At 38.8% G+C, this 20,864-nt stretch overlaps 1 protein-coding gene across 2 annotated transcripts in view; it reads left to right on the top strand.

Annotated features, from left to right (window-relative positions):
- LOC110478036 (TLE family member 1, transcriptional corepressor) overlaps nucleotides 1–20,864 on the top strand; it is a 136,731-nt gene that overhangs the window by 91,647 nt on the left and 24,220 nt on the right. The window contains exons 21-22 of one of the 2 annotated variants that reach the window (XR_014951026.1): nucleotides 17,108–17,162; nucleotides 17,857–18,057. The gene's annotated coding sequence lies outside the window, so the exon portion shown is untranslated. The remainder of the gene's footprint in view (nucleotides 1–17,107; nucleotides 17,163–17,856; nucleotides 18,058–20,864) is intronic. The other variant, XR_014951027.1, reaches the window with a different exon arrangement.

Below are 20,864 nucleotides of genomic sequence, written 5' to 3' on the forward strand. Positions count from 1 at the left end.
TGTGATTTAGTGAATGATCCCATTTTGTCCATGCCCTTGTGTGTATATACACTAAATATCAAGGTTGTGACAGAATTGCTTGGATGTTAAAATTCATCATTTTCCCTCAGTGTACATTATTTGTGAGGCTAACAAATTGAAAATTGTAGTATAAGAAAAATATTAATCGCCACATTTGAAAAGTAATTCCTTTAGGAGTGTGTATTATTTCTATATCACTATCTAACTAGATAATTTGTTATTTGTTGTTGTAATGATTAATTACAACAATTAGAATATCTGCTGCCCCTCTACCAAAAAAAGTGGCTGCTATTTGTAACTAAGGCTAACTGAAAATCTTATTTCTTTTCAAGAATCATGTTATCTTTTCCATATAAAATTTATTTCTGTTGTTGAAAATGTAGTTCCTTCTGTTGTCAGATGCTTCAGTTTTCTGTGTTCTCAGGTTCCCCTTTCTCCTAGTGCTCAAAATTCCTGAATAGGTTTCATTGCAAGGATTCTGGATGAAATACAACCACTCTGAATACAAGTAATGCATCACAAGAGAACATGGGTTAAATGAGCAGATTTATCTACAAGAGGAATATGGACATGAAATCTTCAAATTAGAAGCCCCATGTAATATGATTATGAAACATATTTTTAAAACTTTGGTTTTGTCCCTTGAAAGTTTATCTCCATCTTGCCCCTTTCTTCATAATACTTTGTATAATTTTAAATGGGAAACATAAGTCCTCTTTTGAAGCTTGAAGTTGCCATGCAAGTCCTACAACTCAAAAGTAGGTCTCAAAATACTTTCCATTCTGAGTGCTGCACTCAAGGTATACAAATTACAATTTATTCTCATTCCAAAATGTTAAACCATATCATATAGCTAAAGTAGCATTAATCCACTCTTCAAAGTGTTGAAAAAGATTTAGAGAGGATAAACAGCAGAAAACTTATGATGTGTCACACCATTCCCTTTGGTAGCATTGTCAAATGTTGAGTTGTCGCTGAGACAGAAGTTGTAGTGGTGAGGCACACACAGGTGTAAACAGTGTTAGTGCTGCAGTCCTGAGATATCTTTTGAGTAGTCTTAAAAGATGTCAGACATAAAAAGAATCAGAGATGTTTAAGCATGGTCCTCTATGCATGTTATGCATCTGCTTCTTTCTGCAAGTAACCAAGGAATTCAGGTTTGGATATCTAGCTCTGCACAGATTTCTCTTTCTTGAATGATGTAGTTGGAATTTTGTTTATTCACGACAAAGACTTCTCCCATGGATGTTTTAAAAGAAATACTTTTAAAAACTTTTGGCTTTTAAAAACTAGGAGTTTTCTATTTTTGCCACCTGTTTTCTAAGCTGGCATAAACTACCTTTGTTTTATTCTATCAAAATGGTAGTCGAATGTGTTTTTTTCCTTTTTTCTGTGTGCTGCTTAACTTGTTTATCAGTGTTAGAGATTAGTAAAAAAACTTCAGTGTTCTTTAGTGAAGGAAGATAGAGTACAGCACAGCAGAGTAGAGTGGCTGGCTAAGAGCCAGCTTGTTTTTAATCATCTGCTAAAGAAATACATTGCAGTTTTAGATGGTTACTGACATTTTCATATGGAAGCATGTTTTGATTAATGTCTTTCTTTGCTTTTCAAGTATAAATTGGGAAGGTTTCAAGTGGTTTCAGCAGTGGGATCGGGTTTGAATAGAGTCTGAAAATATGCCACTGGAGCGTGCTAGAGCAGAAAAAGCACTCCTAGTGAAAAAACAACAGAGAGCACATTTTAGGAGAAGGCCAGCCTGTGGTAATGGAGTCTTGCAAGATGCCTTGTGCCTTGCCTTTACTCTTTTGTGGTATCAAGGGTTCAAGATCCATAGCATGGCATGGAAACCCTACTCTTTGGACCCATATCTCCAAGTTGTTTCTGAAGTTTTGCTGGCAGGCAGGGAGAGACCATTCTGGCTCAGGATGTTACTGACCCCTTTGTAAGTTGTCAGGAGCAGCCTCTTGCAGGCTTTTTAACCACACTGTCTCTCACACTTATTTGTCTGCTTAATGACATATTGCTTACTATCTTCTGTATTGTGCTTCAGATTCACATCTAAAATGCCATGTAAAAGCTAGGTAGTGCTAATCTATAGTGGCAGCTTGTTAAAATGCCATGGTGATGCATTTGTAACAACTCTAACATAAGATAAATGTGACAAGTGCTAATTCCAAACACCCACAATCCTGAAACTGAGAACAGCTTAGCTAAAGCACTTTGAATTTCCTAAGGACATCTGAGGTCTGTAGTTACAACATCTCAGCTTGCTTTTACCGGAGCACCTCAGGCTGCTTTTACCTGAAAAATTCAAATGTTACATTAATGATTCAAGATTAAATGATGAATGCTTGTTTTAAAATAGGTTAGGGCAGAAATGCTACATATATATTTGAAATTTGCTTACATTTCTTATTCTACAGACAAGGTGAAGGAAACTGTAGAGTAAGAATAAGTGTCTCTCCCCATGGGAAAAGAAATAAGCTAATACCCAAGCACCAGGACCTATGCATTAGCACAACTTCATTTGTGAGCATCCCTCTTAATAAGATTTTCCTGATGAGTCTGTGTCATGGACACAAAAGATCCTAATGTGAAGAAGAAGCCAGTCTGAGGGAGGAAGAGATAACTGTTCTTCAGATGACATGTTATTAGAATTATGTTCTTTTTTGGTTTGAATGGGAAGTCCTGTACACAATAGTGCTAAAAGGTGGCCCCATCAGTGCCCAGTGAAAGAAATTACAATTGCAGGGATTTGAAAATCTTCATTTAAACAAGAAAGACAGAAAAAGCAAACCTGCATTATCTTCAAATTACTTTTATCTATGGGATTTCCATGTGGAGTATGTTAAAATAATGAAAAGCCTGATCTCAAATTAGAAGAAAGTGCAAGATGTCAACCGTGTCCTGAGGAATAACTGAACAAACAAGTACCTTGCTAGTACTATGAACTCCAAGAAGGTGAAAAGCCCTTGTATGATAGGCAGTAAAAGATGCTTGGGGTGGTGGTAATTTGCAGCTGCAGAACAAGTATGGGACGGTGGGAAAAAGAGAAAGACAAGAGGTGTGTGAGCAGTCTGCAAACCACGGGGCAGGGTCTCAGCTATACTATGTTGGGTTTGAAGGTTAAAACATGGTTTGTGCATAACTGCTGGAAAAGAGTACAGAGAAAGATCTTTCACACAGCAAAAGAAGGAAGGTTATAATGGGGATGTGTTATACCATGTGGAGCTCATTTGGAATGGTGGAACTGTGCAGAAAGAGGGATTTCTTTCCCATCATAAATCTCATACACTGATATTTTTCATCTCCCAGCAAAAACAATATAAGAAGCTTCACTAAAAGGACAGTGATATGGTATCTTTTCCATTGTTCTACCTGGGTTATTCTGTTGTGAAGTATTTTTCCAGAAACTGCTGTTCTCTGTTGATATTTAGATGCAGAAAAAGGTTTCTGGGTTCCAGATCACAAACAATTAAAACTTGTCTACATAGAGAATAACTACAAAGAAGCAGGGAGAGAGATAATTAATCTTTATCCTATTTGCCAACGTTTCACTTAGCCTTGAAATAGATGATTTATCTCTTTTCATTCTATCTTTTTCTATTTTTTTTCTCTAGCTCTTAACCCCTGAAAATATCCTAAAAATTGTGGGGTTTTTTAATTGAGAAAAGTATTTTTTCTTTGCTGTTTTTTTTTGTTCCTCTGAAGCATGGGATGTAGTTATTTTGCATATTTAAAATAAATTTCCCTGACACTCCAGCTACATCTTCCTTTGGTTGTTGTTCCTTTGTGTGAGATAGGGTTTCCTTATTGAAGTTATAATGAGCTTATCTTCATGAATCACTAAACATCAGACAGGCTAAACTCCCTGAATTAAACTTCACCCAACACTATTCACTGTAACCCAATGTTTAAATGAAATAGCTCCTTATTATACAAACTAAGTGCAATAGTCAGTATATAAAAGTGACAGATCTACCAGCATAATTTACTTATTTTTATCATAGAATATCTTGGGTTGGAAGAGACCTTAAAGATCATGTAGTTCCAACCACCCTGTCAGGGGTACAGACATCTTCTGCCAGACCAGTTTGTTCAAAGTTCCATCCAGCCTAGTCTCAAATATTTCCAGGGCTGAGACATCCACAACTTCTTTGGGCAACCTGTTCCAATGCCTCACCACCCTTACAGTAAAGAATTTTTTCCTAATATAAACGGAAACTTCCCAATATAAACGGTTCCACTTTTAGTGTGGAGCCGTTCCTCCTTATCCTATTCACTATATGCTCTTTCAAAAATACCCTGTCCAGCTTCCTTGGCACTAGAAAGCCACAATTAAGTCATGCTAAAATCTTATTTTCTCCAGAGAAAAGTCTCAGCCTATAGATCTGTGTCATTCCTTTGCTAGGGATTCCTGGGCTGGATGCAGGACTTCAGGTGGGATCTGACCAGAGCAGAGTAGAAGGGCAGGAAGAATTTATAAAATATAAAAAGACTATTTTTCTATCATGTAGCTATGCAACAATTAAAAATGGTGCAAACTTTTAATAATATTCCAAAGCACTTGTTACATTGAAACAAAGCAGAAGTTTAGCCCCTTAAAAATTTTCATGACTTTGGCTGTGGAATCTGCTGCTGACTGTGAGAAAACAGCTTAATCACTCTTTATCTATAAAATGGTTATAATAATTCCTTGTTACATCAATGTTATGATGAAAAAGAAGCAATGTTCCTAAGTGGAAGGTAGTGTGGCTGTAAGGTCAGGCAGTGAAAGCCGACCCGATTGCATCCCTATTTGCTGACAAAAAGTTTTTTAACAATAGTCCTTGAACTTCTGTGCAGAATATGCTTATATGTGTGCAGGGAAAGTGATATAGCTGTAAATCCATAGCCAACATGGTTTGTAAGTGAGGGAGAGGGAAGAAAGATCTGGGGTAGCTCCTCAGGCTGCATAGAGTGAGGAGTGCTGATGAGTCATGTCTAGGAAAGGATGAAATGTGTGCATCTCCCTCCTCAAACATGGATTTATTTTTATTGTTTGGGGCTTTGCAATAATCTTGATCTCTCTCCTTTTGGCACAGCTTGTATCTCTGAGTAATGCTCATCACAGATATATGATCATAAACACCAAAATTATCTTATGACTGAACCTAGTTGGCCATGAATCTTCTCATCTTTTCATTCATATCCACCACTGGATATAAATCAGCTTAGTGCCAGTTTGCAGCTCTCTTGTCCCCTCTTGGATGCACAATGGTCAAGAAGCAGTGGAGCCGTATAAGCATAATGCTTTTCTTTTGTAGAAAATAAACTGGGATCAGAGTATATAACTGGGTGTCTCTGCCTCACAGCAAAGTGACCCATGCATGAGGTGATGTCTGCCAAAAACACCCCTTCTCAAGGTTAGTGTACTGATTGCATCAGATTGTTGTGAGGAGTTGTGAAAAGCCATGAGGAAGGGTGTTCTCTTTTTGCCAAGGGGGGATCAGTAGTACAGCCAGATGAACTAGGTATTTTCTTTTTTGAGAGCTGAGCTGTGCAAGTCCTCTACAGGTTCCCCCCAGTCATGATGGTGCTGCCGGCAGACTCAGTGCTGGCTGCCTGAGCTGCAACTGGTGCTGCTGCTGGCCTTGCTTGAGCCAACTTGCCTGGTCAAAACCTGCATTTGCACTCAGGGTAACAGGCATTCTGGTTTGAAAGCAAAACTAGTGAGAGACTCCAAGACAGAAATACAATTTATTAGGAAAAGGGGAAAAAACTAAAAATACATGCAATACTACAGAAGAAAAAACACTGACAGAGTCAGAATACAACCTGACACCCTTTTGGTCAGGGTGTTGGTAGCAGTCCAAATTGGAGTGGCTGCAGTCCTCCTGGAGTGGCAGATGTGGTTCTATTGGAACAATGATCCTGTAGAAGGGTGTAGTCTTCCTCTGTAGGTGCAGTGGAAAAACCCACCTGTTCTGGGAATCCAGTGGAAAAAATGCTCTGCTGTCCCAAAATCTCAGATTATATCCAGGTAAAAATGCTTGGCTCCTCCCTCCGGGTGGAGCAGCTCACAATGGGATGCTGTAACTTTTATTGGTCATGCAGTGACATTCGATGGCCATTAACAGCAAATGTCTCCACAGGGGAAGGATTGGTTTGTGGAAGAGATAAAGAAAACTGCTCAATTAACAGAAGATAACTGCCACACCTCAAACAGATGGCAAGCTAGGACAACAGGTCAACAGATCCCAGTTCCCCTTTGCATCAGGTGCCTACTCAGATCTTAGCTGCCTTCACCATTCAGACACCCTTTAGAAGGAAGTAAAGTATCTGGCAAGGATGTGGTCTGACCACTATGTTAAAATTCTAATTTTAAAAGCACCAAATGGACCCATGGGAGAATTCAGGAAGGTGAATTGCAGAGAAAATACTCTTCTGTGGTGTTCCTGTTCTTATGATAATGATTTGTCTACTTCGGATATAAGAAGTCCTAAAGTCAAAATTCTAGTTCTCTGAAGCAAGAAATAGAAATTCCAAACTTTCCTACAGAAAGGAAAAGTAAATATCTTCCTGTTGGGTGTTGGGCTTTTTTTTTTTTTTTTTCTCTCAGGGAATTTTTCTTCCCATTTGTTGTCCTGGAGATGATGAATGGACAGTATTAAGAGACATAAACATGACTTGGCATCTCCAAATTCCACTGAGGTGGTCCTGGGGGAGGAGAGGGGAAGGGATGTGGTTGCAGAAGTCTCTTAGCTGGGGAGTGAGCTCTCTGGCTGAGGGGTTTCTCTTGGGAAGTGCAGTGATGTCATGAGATATGAAGTCTAACCGAGACTTGGCTGAGGGTCAGGGGCTGGGCTCAGCCCTTTTTCCTCTCTGCAATCAGAGGGGAGAGCAGCCATGTGTGGTGTTGGGAGCAGGTGCCTCTCCTTTTCCTGGCTGGGGCTGAGCTGTGGTTTGCTCCTGGGTTCTGTCTTTTTCTTTTTTCTGATCTACTGGCTACCAACATCAACCGCTGCTCGATTGGACCTGCCCACCTTCAGCATTGCTGCCAGCTGCCAGTGAGTGACGCCAAGGTCCATTACTGCCCAACTGGATCTGCTTGCCCCTGTTGTTTCCTACCACAGCTCTGGGGTCTTTTGCTACACTTAGGTCGGCTTCCACCATTTCCCGCTGCTGCACCGAGATTTTTGCTACACTTTAGTCCCATCCCCGCCCCTGGGGTCTGCCCAGCCGCTGTTCCTGCTGATGTGCCGACATCACTGCTACACTTTGATTTGCTGCCCTTGGATCTGTCCGCCTCTGCTGCTCCAGCCCATTGCTCCAAGGTCCCTGCTGCAGTCCAGGGCGTGGCCTGGAGTGGTGTTGAGACTGGCTGCTCCCCCTGAGGCTCACACGGGAACCGTCCCCGCTCGCCTGAGCCGCCCTTGCGGGAGGGAGCCGGGCCGGCCGCGCCGCAGCGCCCCCTGCAGGCGCGGGGGAGCCCCGCACAGCCCGGCCCGCCCGGGGCCAGCAGCGCCCCCTGCCGGCGGCGGCCGGAACCGCCCCAGGAGTGCCGAGGGAGCGGGAAGAGGCTCGGCCGGGATTTCGGCTCCCGGCTGCTGCGCCAGCACTGCCGCTGGTTGCCTGCCTCTTACACAGACACACACCTGCAAATAACTGCTACTCCTTGTCCCGTGTCTTTGCCTGAAAGCCCCTTAATTTCAAAGTTTTAAAAATTCAGAAGGAAGAGGGTCATATTTTTCCATTCCAGGAAGGAAGGTTTAAAGTGAGTACATTCCGTGAGAATTCAAGGGGGTCTTAAGGCTGGGAGCTCCATTCTCTAGTTCTTTGGGTGGATATTGAGAAGCATTCAGAAATGGCCATCAGTTTTAATGAGTGGCAAGAAAACTTTTAGATCTTTTGGTGGTTTGTGGAGCAGAAAATTTACCAGGAAATTTCTGAACTAGACCTACCATACAGTTTTCATTCAGAAATGATCCCAAACAGTGCAGATACTCCTGAAAAATAATATACATGAATGTGATGAATACTAGACATAAAAATATATAGCATGTTATATTTTTTTTAGAGAAGATTTAGGCCTGTCCCTAATATGCAAATACTGAGGAGGATTAGAATTAGAATTAATTATACCTGTAATAAGTGCATCATTGGGGGCAGTAATGTCAGAGAATTAAACCTCTCTTCTTATCTATGAGCTACTTCTCATTTACTTAGCTAGCTTCTTATCTACTGAGCTTTGCTTGCTATCCTTATTTATGCTTCTTCACTTCAATTGAAGTACAAGAAAATAACTCATGTGGTGAGGTATAGCCTTTGTGTTTGGTTGTAGCACAGGGTGATCAGCTTTTACAGGATGCCATGTAGGAAGACCATTCCAATACCATGTCAGCAATAAAAGATGGAAAAAAGGCTAAGACTTGTAATGCTTTCTTTGCCTAGTTAGGGTACGCAGCCCCCAGGCTGGAAGACAGGGATAGGGAGTAAAATGAAGGCCCCATAGTCCAGGAGGAAATGGTCAGCAACCTGCTTGCCCACATACACTCTCAAATCTATGGGGGCAGAATAGATCCACCTGAGGCTACCAAGGAAGCTGGAGAAAACACTCGCTGAGCCACGTTCATGTGGATCTGTCTACATGGACTTCAGTAAAGTCATCAATACAGTTTTCCACAGCATTGTCCTGGAGAAACTGGCTGCTTATGGCTTAGACCAGTGCACTCTTAACTGAGTTAAAAACCCCCTGGCCCAGAGAGGGCTGGTGCATGGTGCTGCATCCTGTTGGTGGCCAGTCACCAGTGGGGTTTCTGAGAGCTCAGTGATGGGGCCAGTTGTGTTTAATATCTTTATCAACTACCTGGGTGAGTGCCCCTTCAATCAGCTTGCAGATGACATTAAGTTGGGTGGGAGTGTTGACCTCCTATTCTGTAGGAAGGCCCTGCAGAGGGATATGGACTGAAACTGAGAACAACACTATGAGGTTCAAGAAGGCAAGTGTGGGGTCTGCACTTGAGTCACAACAGAGCTAGGCAGCCCTACAGATTTCAGGCAGAGTAGCTGAAAAACTGCCTAGGACATGGGGGTGCTTGTCGACAGAGTTGAACATGATCCAGTGTATGCCCAGGTGGCCAAAAAGGTCATCAGCATCCTGGTTTGTATTAAAAATTATGTGGCTAGCAGGACTAGGGAAGGGATTGTCACTCTGTACCCAGCACTGGTGAGGTCACACCTTGAATCCAGTTTATAGCTTCTCATGACAAGGGAGATATTGAGGTGGTGAAGTGTGTTCAGAGCAGAACAACTGAGCTGGTGAAGGGTCTGGAGCACAAGTCCTGTGAGGAGTGGCTGAGGGAGCTGGGATTGTTGAGTCTAGAGAAAAGGAGACAAACGTGAGATTGTGTCACTCTCTAAAACTACTTGAAAGGAGGGTGTAGTGAATGAAGTCTCTACTCTCGAGTAGGAAGCAACTAGATGAGAGATAATGTACAGTTGCCACAGGGAAGTTTTAAATTGGATATCAGGAAAAATTCCTTCTCAGAAGGGGTTGTCAAGCAATGGAACAGGCTTCCCAGGTAGGTGTCTGAGTCACCATCCCTGGAGGTATTTAAAAGACATGGTGATTAGGAACATGTTTAATGGTGAACTTGGTAGTGCTGGCATAATAGCTGAACATAACAATCCTGAAGGTTTTTCTAACCTGAATAATTCTGTGTTGTATGTATGTATTGGTGGATATTTCTGAGCAACACAAGAAGGGTCGGGGCTTAGAGTACTGCTGAATCATCTGATGCACCAAGAATGAATTGTAACATTTAAATTGTATTTACATGTTGCTGAAGGCATTCTGAGAAAAGACAATATTTATAAATAGTTGATTATACAACCATGAAATCTAGAGACAGAAAAAGTAATAAGAATATACATAGTCCACATTCCTACTACTATAGAATTTTCTTTTTCCTTTGGCAGATATGGCTGACTAGCACCTCTTTTCCCAAAACCTAATAAGCATTGCATTCAGCTAGCATTTGAGGACTAAACCCAGTAATAAAAACATACATTTGAGATGAGTTTTTAGAATTAAATTAAGTGTCCCTATCTTACCCACTATACACAAGTACACTTACAACTTATATTGTTTTGCATTGTCTCTGAATTACATGAATTCTGTAGTTCTGTGTTATAGTGATTTTTATTGTAAATGGTTATTGAATTTATTATCCAGTGGATTCTAAGGCAATGGGCTATAGGTGTCTGAGATTACAGCTTTCTTTAGTTAGGGCTGCTAGGACCTGTTGTTTTATTGAGTTTCATACCAGTTTAATCAGGAGAATGAAGTAGACAGAGGTACAATATTAATTATGGATTAAAAAACCCACACAAAGCCAAAAGTGAGTCGGAGTGATGCTGATATCATTATTTTACTGGATGGAAAAGAAGCCTTAAGAATGATGAAGACAAAAAGAACAGTCAGACATCTAATGCATTCATATACATTTGCTGATATTTGTTGTTAAATCCTATAAAGGACATCAGGTGTCATTGTGCTGGAGGCACTAGACCTGCCTGAGCATATTTAAGTTCTGACAGATTTTAGATTTTTTTCAGTGACCTAAAATGTACATGATTTTGTATCTGAAGTTGTAATTTTTAATGAATAGGAGGAACAAGAATTTTGTACGTGTTGCTGATATTGCAAGAATAGTAATTTTTAAAAATTCACAAGTCTATATATCTTCTGTTTACACACACAATTATTTAATCTGCCAAAAAATAGTACATACTCATTGTGAGTAGAAGTACATCCTGAATACAAGTACATTGTGATATAGGAAAAGAAGCAAAAGAGTAACCTTTTACAATAGTAATCCTCCTACAAAAAATGAAACTGTAATAGCCATTGTGAGTAGATGTTTAATACTGCAGATATTTCTGCCCTGGCAGATGTTTTTGAGTGCTCACCTTTCTAGTCACCAGCACTGAACTAACATCATGGATTGCCAGAAGATCAAAGATCTCTCACGAAAGGTTAACACCTGAAATCCAGTTTTGACAAGGCATTGTAATGCCTCATTCTGTCTGATTCCTCTTTCTCATCTCTCATCCCAGGAGACCTCTCAGCAAGCCATTGTAGTGTACTGGAGCCAAAGAAATTCCTGCAGGTTAAAATAGATTATCTGTTAGTCCTGTCTTGTGCTATTCTGTCTTGCATTCCTTCAGTTTTTTGTGCCCTAGGAGGTCTATTAGTATTTCTATTTGCATTCAGGTGAGAAGAACTTTTGGTCTACTTTTTGCAGTTTAACTTTCAGTAATGGAGTACACATGCCTGAGAACTTAGATCCTATTTAAATTGTAGTGAAAGAAAAAGAATATTATGTATGAATTAAATCTTTAAAAATTTGTATTACTAGTTTTCTCTTTTCTTGAGGATGAGCAGAAATGGTCCTTTGTGTAGGGCAAAAGCAAATTTAATTTTGTAAGTGGAGCCTTAGAATTTTTTTGAAATAACAGTGTTCTTGTACTTATCTTCCTGCTGAAGTTCATTATCTTTCCTGCAAAAGACTGGAAGAAAGCCATTCACATTAGATAAGAAGGCATGATAACTTAAGCCAAAAACCTTTTTGCACTGAGAACTATGAATAATGTGGCAGCATTATCTACAGGTCATTCTGTAATTTCTTATAATCTTCTCCTTCCCGCTAACAGCTATAGGAACCAATGCTGGTTTTAGTGCCTTCTGAATCTCAATTTGACTTCTGATACGTGATATGAGAGCTTAGAGGTGGGAAAAAGTCCTTGCTTTGGTATTTGATGACTAGTGGACCTAGGAAAACAAGAGTATCTGCTAGAGCAGATTCTCAAATCCTTTAGCAGAGAGCTTTTAACAGTCCTTTACTGCTCATTCAGCATTGAATAATCTTGTTTTTCCACACACTTGGATCTTTATCACTCCATGTAGCAGTAGATTTTGGAGAAACATTATATGTACTGGACAATGCCTTGTGATACCACAGTAGCTGTAGAGAAGGAGAAAATGAGGTCTTTAAACTTGAAATTGAGATATTGCATGCTTTCTCTCTTCACTATAAACTTGGCTATTTAACAGGTGCATGGCCTGTATCTAGCAAATATGAATCAGACATACTTGGCCTGAGGAATGGTGAAGATGGTCCCAAAAAAAAATGTGCTTGTATCTATGTATCTCATTCTTTGCAGAGGACTTTCTTATGCATAAGAAAGCATCAAACCTTGAGAATGTTGTCCAACTGAGCAGTGAACTGATTGTGGGAACATGCTTAGTAGCCCTGTGATTTAAGGCAGATGGAAGACTCACCACTTTAGCATTTTTCAGGATGGCTTGTAAATTTCCTCTGGCAATCACTCAAGTGGATGTGTCTGAAAAAATGGGCATTTATGTCACTTAAGAGATTTTAAGGAAGTTACCAACATGGTGATAATAAACAGAAGCATGCTAGTTAGGGTACCCAGATCATTCAGACTGGGGCCATGCAAACTGCCTTCCCCATGAAAAGTCTGTTCTAAAGAGGCACATTAGAAACTTGTTGATAAAAAGAGCACTGAAATTTCTTATGGTACAAATGGTTGATGGTTATTTAATCTCAGTAATACTGTGCCAGATCAACTAGGAGTGAATTTGGAGTGAGACAAATACTGTGTTTTATGCAAGGGGACTTTTTGGTATGACACATTGCAGGAGTTGCTCTAGAAGGATGAAGAGGACTCTTTCTCACTTTCACTGTGATGAACATCCTACATTTTGTAGAACCAGATTTGCATAGTACAGAGGTGAAATATGTTATCACACTTTTTTTGGCTTATTGTTGCCATAAAGTGGGATGCCTCACAAACTGAAACTATTTTTTGCTAGAAGAGTCAGCTGAATATGTGAAGATGCTTTTTCTAATCCCTTGTCAGAAATTTGATAGATGGACAGTAATGCACTGGCAGGAATCCTTGGTAATTCATATAAAGGACTAAAACCCTCTAGTATTTCGGTAATGTTAGGACTTGCAATGTTTCATAATAATGCTTTACAATATTTAGAATGGCTGCCTACACACAGTATGTACTGTACAAGTTATTTCCAATATCAAAACTAGAATTCTTGGCAAAATCTAAAATGTAAAATTCATATATTTTTAAAGCAAGAAGGAACTGTTAGAGCATTTATTTTAATAGGCACCAAATGGGACACTGGTGTTCTCAACTTTTTTTTGTAGAGTTTATTTTGTACTTAAATAGTCTAGAAGTTTAGAAGGGCAAGAAGATAAATGATCATGAGTTGATGTTTTTCATAAAGCAGTACAGCAATATTTTGCTTGAAGGGATACTGCTAACATTTAAGCCTGTCTGTAGCTGTGAATGGATGTGAATTTATGTTGACTGTAAATAAATGTTAGCAGAATAATGACCTCCTGAGACAGCTTTACATTATACAGTAAATTATTGTACATGTAAGTTGTCTGATGAAGCAGCTAAAACAGGTGCAACAACAAACCACATCCTTAAGAAAACTCGAAATATATTAATATTTAAAATACTAAAATCTACTGTTATTTTTATTGCTTTTCTATGGGAACATATTTATGTTGGTTACACTTGTCTAATTGTCATGCAAATTTAGGAAGATAAGTTTCAAATGGAGGCATGTGGCAGAATAGATGTTAGATATAAGGCACAACAGTGTACAGAGATGACAGTGGAAATTTTTGCTTCTCTATAAAAACCACATTATCTATCCCATGTGATATGATGATGCGTGCTGCAGAAAGTATCTTATCTGCTGCAAAAACTAATAAAAAATTCTGTTTTCCCTAACTTAAAATTAATCTAGTTTCAGTGTCATTATTATGTGCTAAGTTATGAGTTAATACCAGCTCTCAATCCCCTACACTCCTTCCTGTTTTAAAATCAAAGCTACTGAAGTGAGATCAGACTGTGCTTTCTGCAAACATATGTTGCTTTTGTTGGTCCTGCTATATTTAGTAGAAAACTAAAACCCTCACTTTAATTCTGGCAGTTGGTTGATCCTGATCTTACATTACAGTGTCTGATAATTTCACTAGTGTTAGCATGCTTACCATGTAGTGGGTGGATGAGAATCTATCCATATCTGTTGTTATTTTACTCCTGAGAAGATGAGGTGCCTAATAAATGCCTGCAAGAAACCTTCATTCTCAGAAGTGTTATACTGCTCAAAATGGACAACCTATGCAATTCAGGGTATGCGCTGGAATTTATGAACAGCAATGTAAGTTAGGATATAAGAGACTCTGGTCTTTTTCCAGCTACGTTGATGGTTATGTAAAATATAGATCTTTTTCCTCCACACCATAAACTGCAAACACAGCTGTATAATATACACAGTCAAATGCCAAGGACCTAATAAGATTTTGCTTTCCAGAAATATAAATAATTTAATCAGATTAATGACATTGTTCTACCTGAGGGATTCTATAATTAGTAGATTATTGAAGCAGCACACAAGTTATCTACTATTAGCACCTGGAGGAATTCCTGTTGTCTTAAAAAGTGGAATCAAATTATATGAATATTCCTGTCATGCAATCTGTAAAGATAATAAGCCTCTGGCATTTTGTAAGCTATATAAATCCATGGATTTCACATTAAATATTTAAAGCACAGGAGGTGTTATTTGTTAGAATACTGATAAAAATAGTTCAGCCATTACAGCTGCCTTTTCCATTTGGTAAATCCCTCTTTGTTTGATTTGCTTTCAAGCCTTTTTAATTTGTTAGGTTTTTTTGGTTGTTTAGGCTTTTCAGTTTTGTTTGTTTGGTGGTTTTGTGTTGTTGTTGTTGGTTTTTTTCTTTTTTCTTTTTTTTTTTGTTTCCCATTTTTGGGTTTTACTGTTTACTGGTTGGTGGTTGTTGTTGTTTGATTTTTTTTTTTATTGTTACATTTTTCCAGTTCCTCTGGAGGTGTGTTTTGGACTTCGTATGATAAACACTCAAAATATTTTTACAGACATTTTCCCCTTTTGATACAGAGAGCATATTCAAAGCAGGGGTATAAAGAGATATGAAGCAGGAAGATCTTTTTTGAACACCAAAGAAATGTTGCTTGAAATACATTAAAAAGGCTGCCTTTCTTCTGAATATATTTACAAAGCAGGAGCTTATTCTTTGATGTGTGCTCCATTCTAAGAGTTTGTTTGGGATAATACTGAGGATGGAACTCATCAAGGTCAAATATACATTTACATATCATAATGAGGGTGTTGAATAATTCTTGAATAATAGAGGCCATGGGGAAGATGGCTAGTATCTTAATAGACTGTAGAATTTAAGAGAGGATTTTAAAGATAATAAAAATATGATGACTATTTGAAAGTGACCTCTTAACAATTTCAGTCATCTGACAATTTAAAAAAACTTTGTTGGTAAAAGTCTCTGTTTTTAATGGATTGCCATGTCAGTCTGGAGCTGCAGTCAGGATAACTGATGACCTTTGAAGTCCTTAGACTAAATTATGATTTGTGTGCAAGAGATGATAATACAGTTAAAAAGATTTATGTAATAGTTCTTCAAAGAGCTCAAGGAATTAACACAGGGTCATAAATTAGTAGGATTTACAAGTAAGAAATTGCTTTACTGGGAGAGCCTTTTTCATCCCATATGGTTTTGCCTCCAGGCACTTGCTGATGTTTAAATGAAGAGATACCTGATGAACCCTCCAGGCAGCTGTGAAATTACAGGGGCACCTGTGTTGTTAACAATCTATCTGGCTTTAATAACAGCCAGGTACTTCCCCTGTAAAGAAGTGAGCTTCTGCTTGTAGGACATGTGTCATAACCTTGTCATGAAGTATTTTTAGACCTCAGGCTAAATGACAAGATAAAAACTACTTTTACCCTTCTTCGCTTTATGGGTAACCTAAGTAAATCCTTTCTAGCTGTTCTAAAGTGTATTAGCACTCCACGGGAATCATCCCTAGATATTTCTTCAGTCTGCAAAAACAGTTTTAACAGTGCTGTTTAGGAGATGCTTGACACCTTTGCAACAAATGCTTGATCATTTTTGGTATTGCCACTACTGATAGTAGATTTTTTCAGTATTTAACTAGCAAGATATAGACCTGCAAGGACAGGAAAGAAAGGGACTTCAGCCATGGTATCAGAGCAGTATTGCTTATTTGGTGAGAGAATTACAACCATCTCCTCAGCACAGTCTCACAAAAAAAGAAAAAAAAATAAAGAAGGGATGTGTCTTTCCCTTCTGCCCCTCACACACAAAATTTTAGCTGGAAACCTCTCTGCAATCATTTCACAGCTTCTTTCATGGAGGAAACTTGTCTTAGAGTATGCACTGATTTTCTAGTGAGCCACATGAAAACCTAAAGCTTTCTGAAGTCTGAGAAGTATGTTTTAGGGTCTTTTAGCAAACAAGAGAAATAACCATTATTTGATTTATATTTATTTTATTTTCTAACATAGTTCAAAACCTGAATATATCTAGGGTTTTCTTTCCCTTATCCAACTTACTTAAGAACATTTTGCACAACCCTATCTCTTGCTCTCCTGCCTAAGGAGCTACAATAGAAACTACTATAATCTCTAAAACAAACTTATTTCACCTTTTCATGCATTAAAAATTATTTGTAAGGAAAATGGAGTGAAAAACATCAACTTTTGCTTTCATAAGCAGTCATTTATCTCACCTGGGTCATCAGGATGTTTAATGCAAACATGGAAGAGTGTGGAGACCATGACTCCTGATGATTTTGGATGCTGAAAAGATACAATTTGTTTCTTGCTACAAAGCCTGAAATTTTGCATCTAGAAAAACAAAAACTGAAGGCTGATTTAAAGGAATATATGTATCTCATTAAAACTTATTTCAAACCTGATACAGAGAGGATGAAGTCTGGGAAAATGTCAGATATTTAATCAGGGCAAATTAGACAACACTATTTATCAATGCTTTTCATTGTAATTGAATAAGCTTTGGAGGCATCAGTGCAATGGGCTCTGATTATATGTCTTGGTTCATTCCTCTACCATTAGGGTCCATTTTCTGACTGGTTAGATAAGCCACTCTTTTTCCATCTACAGCTTGCAGGCAACTACTGATTTTATTTTCCTCCAGTTATCCAAAGATTGTGATAAGGTAGGTCATGCTGTTCTCCTACTTTGATTTCTAAAATTTCTAATTTTCATTTAAGACTTTTCAGACTTTATAGGAGAAAGTGAATTAATTATGATGCTGAGGCTCTTTGTCTGTGTCTGCACACAAGGTTATATTTACACATTGTCTTTTTTCCCTAAATTTTGTCTGAGCAAGTATGACAGTCTGATTATTGAAAAAGGCACCAGATTGCCATCTGGCATTATGGGACTATCTGTTTTTATAGCAACAAGTCTTTTGATAAAACTACCCTCAAAAGTAATTGTGTACCTGTAACTTTTCTGTGCTCCAATCTCCGGTCATCTAGGGATCCTATTTCCTGTCAGGAGTGGATGATCTCACTCACCCTGCCAAAGACACAAGGGTACAGCACCACATGCATGTGATATGTGTAATTAGCTATGCTGTCAAGCTGATTCAGGGCTGTAGGGGCAAGTAAATTTTGATGCCCCTTTCAGAAATTAGCTTGTACCCCATCACTTAGCTGTGATACAATAGTTTGCAATTTATTTGAGTTTGGATTGCTGGCTTTGGCCTGAGCTCAGTGCTGTCTGGAGTCTGTTAGAAATTGTTGGGTGAGAGAGGGCTGATGTTTTTCAGCAGCACAGTCACATGTGTGGCCATCCCATGTAGTTAGTTGCTGGGCATTAAAGTGGTGTCTGTATTTTCTCCTCAGCTGTTGAACAGTTGAAGCCCACTGATGATCCAAGTTCCTGGCATCTGTTCCTGACCTTTGACTTATATCTTGGCTCTGGCTCACAACCCTTGGATCATATCCTGGCTCTGGATTCTGCCTCTTGGCAGCTTGTTTGGTTCCTGTCTTTGGCTTCAGCCTTGGCTTGAATTCTGGTCCTGGCTCCAGACCCTGGACTGTTAGGTGAGTTCCAGAATTTCAGTGTTTATCTCTGTTCCAGGCTTCAGTCTGAATTGGCTGTGCCCTTGTCTCCTGCAGTGAATGATCTGCAAACATTTAGTAACACTGGAATTGTGTACAAGGGAAGTAAATGTAATTTTCTTGTTGAGGAAACTTGTCTCTAGATGTCCATGCTGCATCATCTGTCGCCAGAATGAGTTCTTGCAAGGAAAGAGATGTTCCTCTTAGTTAAGTTGAAAATGGACAAATATTTTTCCCTTGTTTTTTGAAGCTTGTCAACAAGCCCAGTCTAAATGTTGCTTTAAGTATATAGGAAACATATGTATATAAGGAAGGTGAAAATGAGTACTTTTGGTGCCCTGGAGTATATACTTGGACTGTAAGCATTTTCTACAAAACAGAAATATTGTAAAAAGAAACAACCAAAAAAACCCAGAAAATAATTTAAAAACCACCAAAAAACAAAGAGGAAAATTAAGTGCTTACTTCTAAAATTTGTTCTCGAATTGTCCAAGTTTCTCAGATTTTTTGGTCCAGAGGATAGTAAGAGAAGCAATGAAGGGAAAAATGTTTTTGATAGATAGTATAACTTCTGTATCTCAACAATTAAAAATTTTGTTTGTTTGTTTGTGTGATGTGATTTTTGACATTAGAAGACTAGATCATGTGGACCTGGTTCTTAATCTGACCTGTGTCCAAAGGAAAGATAAGCTATGATAGACTGCTGGTATTCAGGGAATAGACTTGCACAAGCTAATGAGTTGCTAGGCAGGAGCCAAGGACATGCAATAGCAAAAAAAAAAAAAAAAAAGCTTAAGGAAAACTGACAATACTGACAAAAATCTATCTATTGGACTATTTTCAATGCCTGTCTGCAGCGTAAAGTCTAATTTTGATTTCAGTTTGTAAATCAGTGTGACTTCACACTCTGAGATCACCTAAAATAGGAATAGCCTCATCAGTCAGACTGTTGGGTTCCAGACCACTCTAGATCTCATTTTAGTGCGTACAATATGCAGCATAACTGATAATTATGCTGGTTTTTTGTCAAAAGACCAAAACAATCAAAATTAAAACACCACAACTCCAACCAAAATGCATAGGCTTTTGACAAGGTTGTGGATGGAACAGTAGAAAGAAGGAGAGAAAGGAAGAATTTGGTGAGTGGGAGATATGAGAGAAGATATAACTTCTTGAGATTGTGCTAAGCTTGGCAAATCTTTCAGGAAGGCAGCAGACAAAGGGCATGGGAGATGGAATATAGCACAGGAATGATCTGGAGGGTTAGAACAACAGGAGATACTAGGCTTGCATGTAAACATTAGAAAGAAGACAGTTTTCTTACAGGAAGAAATTAGTGCATGGATTTAATTATAGTTCAGGAAGGCATTGAGAGTTTGAGTTGTGTTAGATAGAAAAATTAGTGGAAAAGGTGACTGATTTTTAGGATAGATATTACTTCTTTTTATGCCAAAAATTAATTCCATTAAGCTCAAAGCCTTCTAAAATATGTAAACTTTATTTTCTTTTCCTTGTCTCCAACTGAGGCCAAGCTGGAGCCTGTTTTTTAACAGGAGATACTATTAAACACTTAAATCTAGACTGATTGTGTTTGTTTTCTCTGTCATTCCTGTCATACTTATTGACCACATCAACGGGCAAGCTGCTTTCAAGTCTGATTCTTGTAACAACACTCTCTCCTCATATAAGCATTTTATAACCTGATTTTTACTGTACATATTCTTTCTGCTCATTTCCAGGATCTTGCCTCTTTAGATTTCTCTGTATTTCTCTAACCTCTTAGTAACAGGATCTGTTGTCTTGTTGGTTTAACTCTTCTTTACTGGATTTTTTAGAGTAGGGTTAGTGTATCAGTCTACTAATAACTCTGGTAGATGTCTGAATATATGTCATGGCAAAAACTGATAAGGGCAAGTGCAGATTTGTATGTCTTTTTTGATAGAGGTATTCTAATATCTGTTTCTGAGTGGAAATCTCAGACTTGCAACACAGGGAGTTGGAACTCACATGATGAGTTGTGTTCAGCTCTTACTTGTCTAATAAAGTACATTCCCACTTAATTCAAAGTCACATTCCAGACTGCACAACAATTGTGCCCATATGTAATCTCTTAGAGATGTCCAACACAGCAAGTCTTCTTGCACTCATTGTGTGGCAGTAATGTATTGTCCTCATAGCTGCAGACTCAGCCTGTCTAAGCTTCAGTCACTCTCTCCATCGTTGTAGCCAACTCTCTTTTAGAGGAAGACACAGGGGATAAAAATAGCGGTCATGGTGGGCCTTATTTCAGCCTTGTTACTCTTGTTGGGAATTATGTAATTGCCTAGATATAAGGCTTGGACTGGAAATCGAGCTGCACCAGCAATGAAAGAATTAAAATATTAATCCCTTTGAATCACCGGTTGCCTTTGGAGAAACCAATCCAGTGGCTTTTCAACTAGATCTAACTTTCAGCTTCTTTCAGGCCATGAGATTCAAGCCCTTTGCCATTTCTGTTAGGTCTGTTAGTTTCTTGGGGTGCTCATAAATCTTACTCAAATCACATCTACACCCTTGTTTCTCCTTTCCTCTCTCCATCCTGTCCCATGGGTGCAATATATTTCATCAAGTCTCCATCTAGTCTATCAGTCTCTGCTCCTTAGTCATTGTTTCCTACTGTTTTCCCTCTTGCTTTTACACACCTGGTCATTTTCTCACCAAAGTCAAGGCACTTCTCTGTACATTAAAGAGCCATGGGACATTGTGTTCTTGTAAGGAGGGCCATGCTTCAAGGGCCACTGTCACAGAAT

Source organism: Lonchura striata, chromosome Z, assembly GCF_050655825.1.
Source record: "Lonchura striata isolate lonStrDom1 chromosome Z, ASM5065582v1, whole genome shotgun sequence".
NCBI classification, from domain to species: Eukaryota; Metazoa; Chordata; class Aves; order Passeriformes; family Estrildidae; genus Lonchura; species Lonchura striata.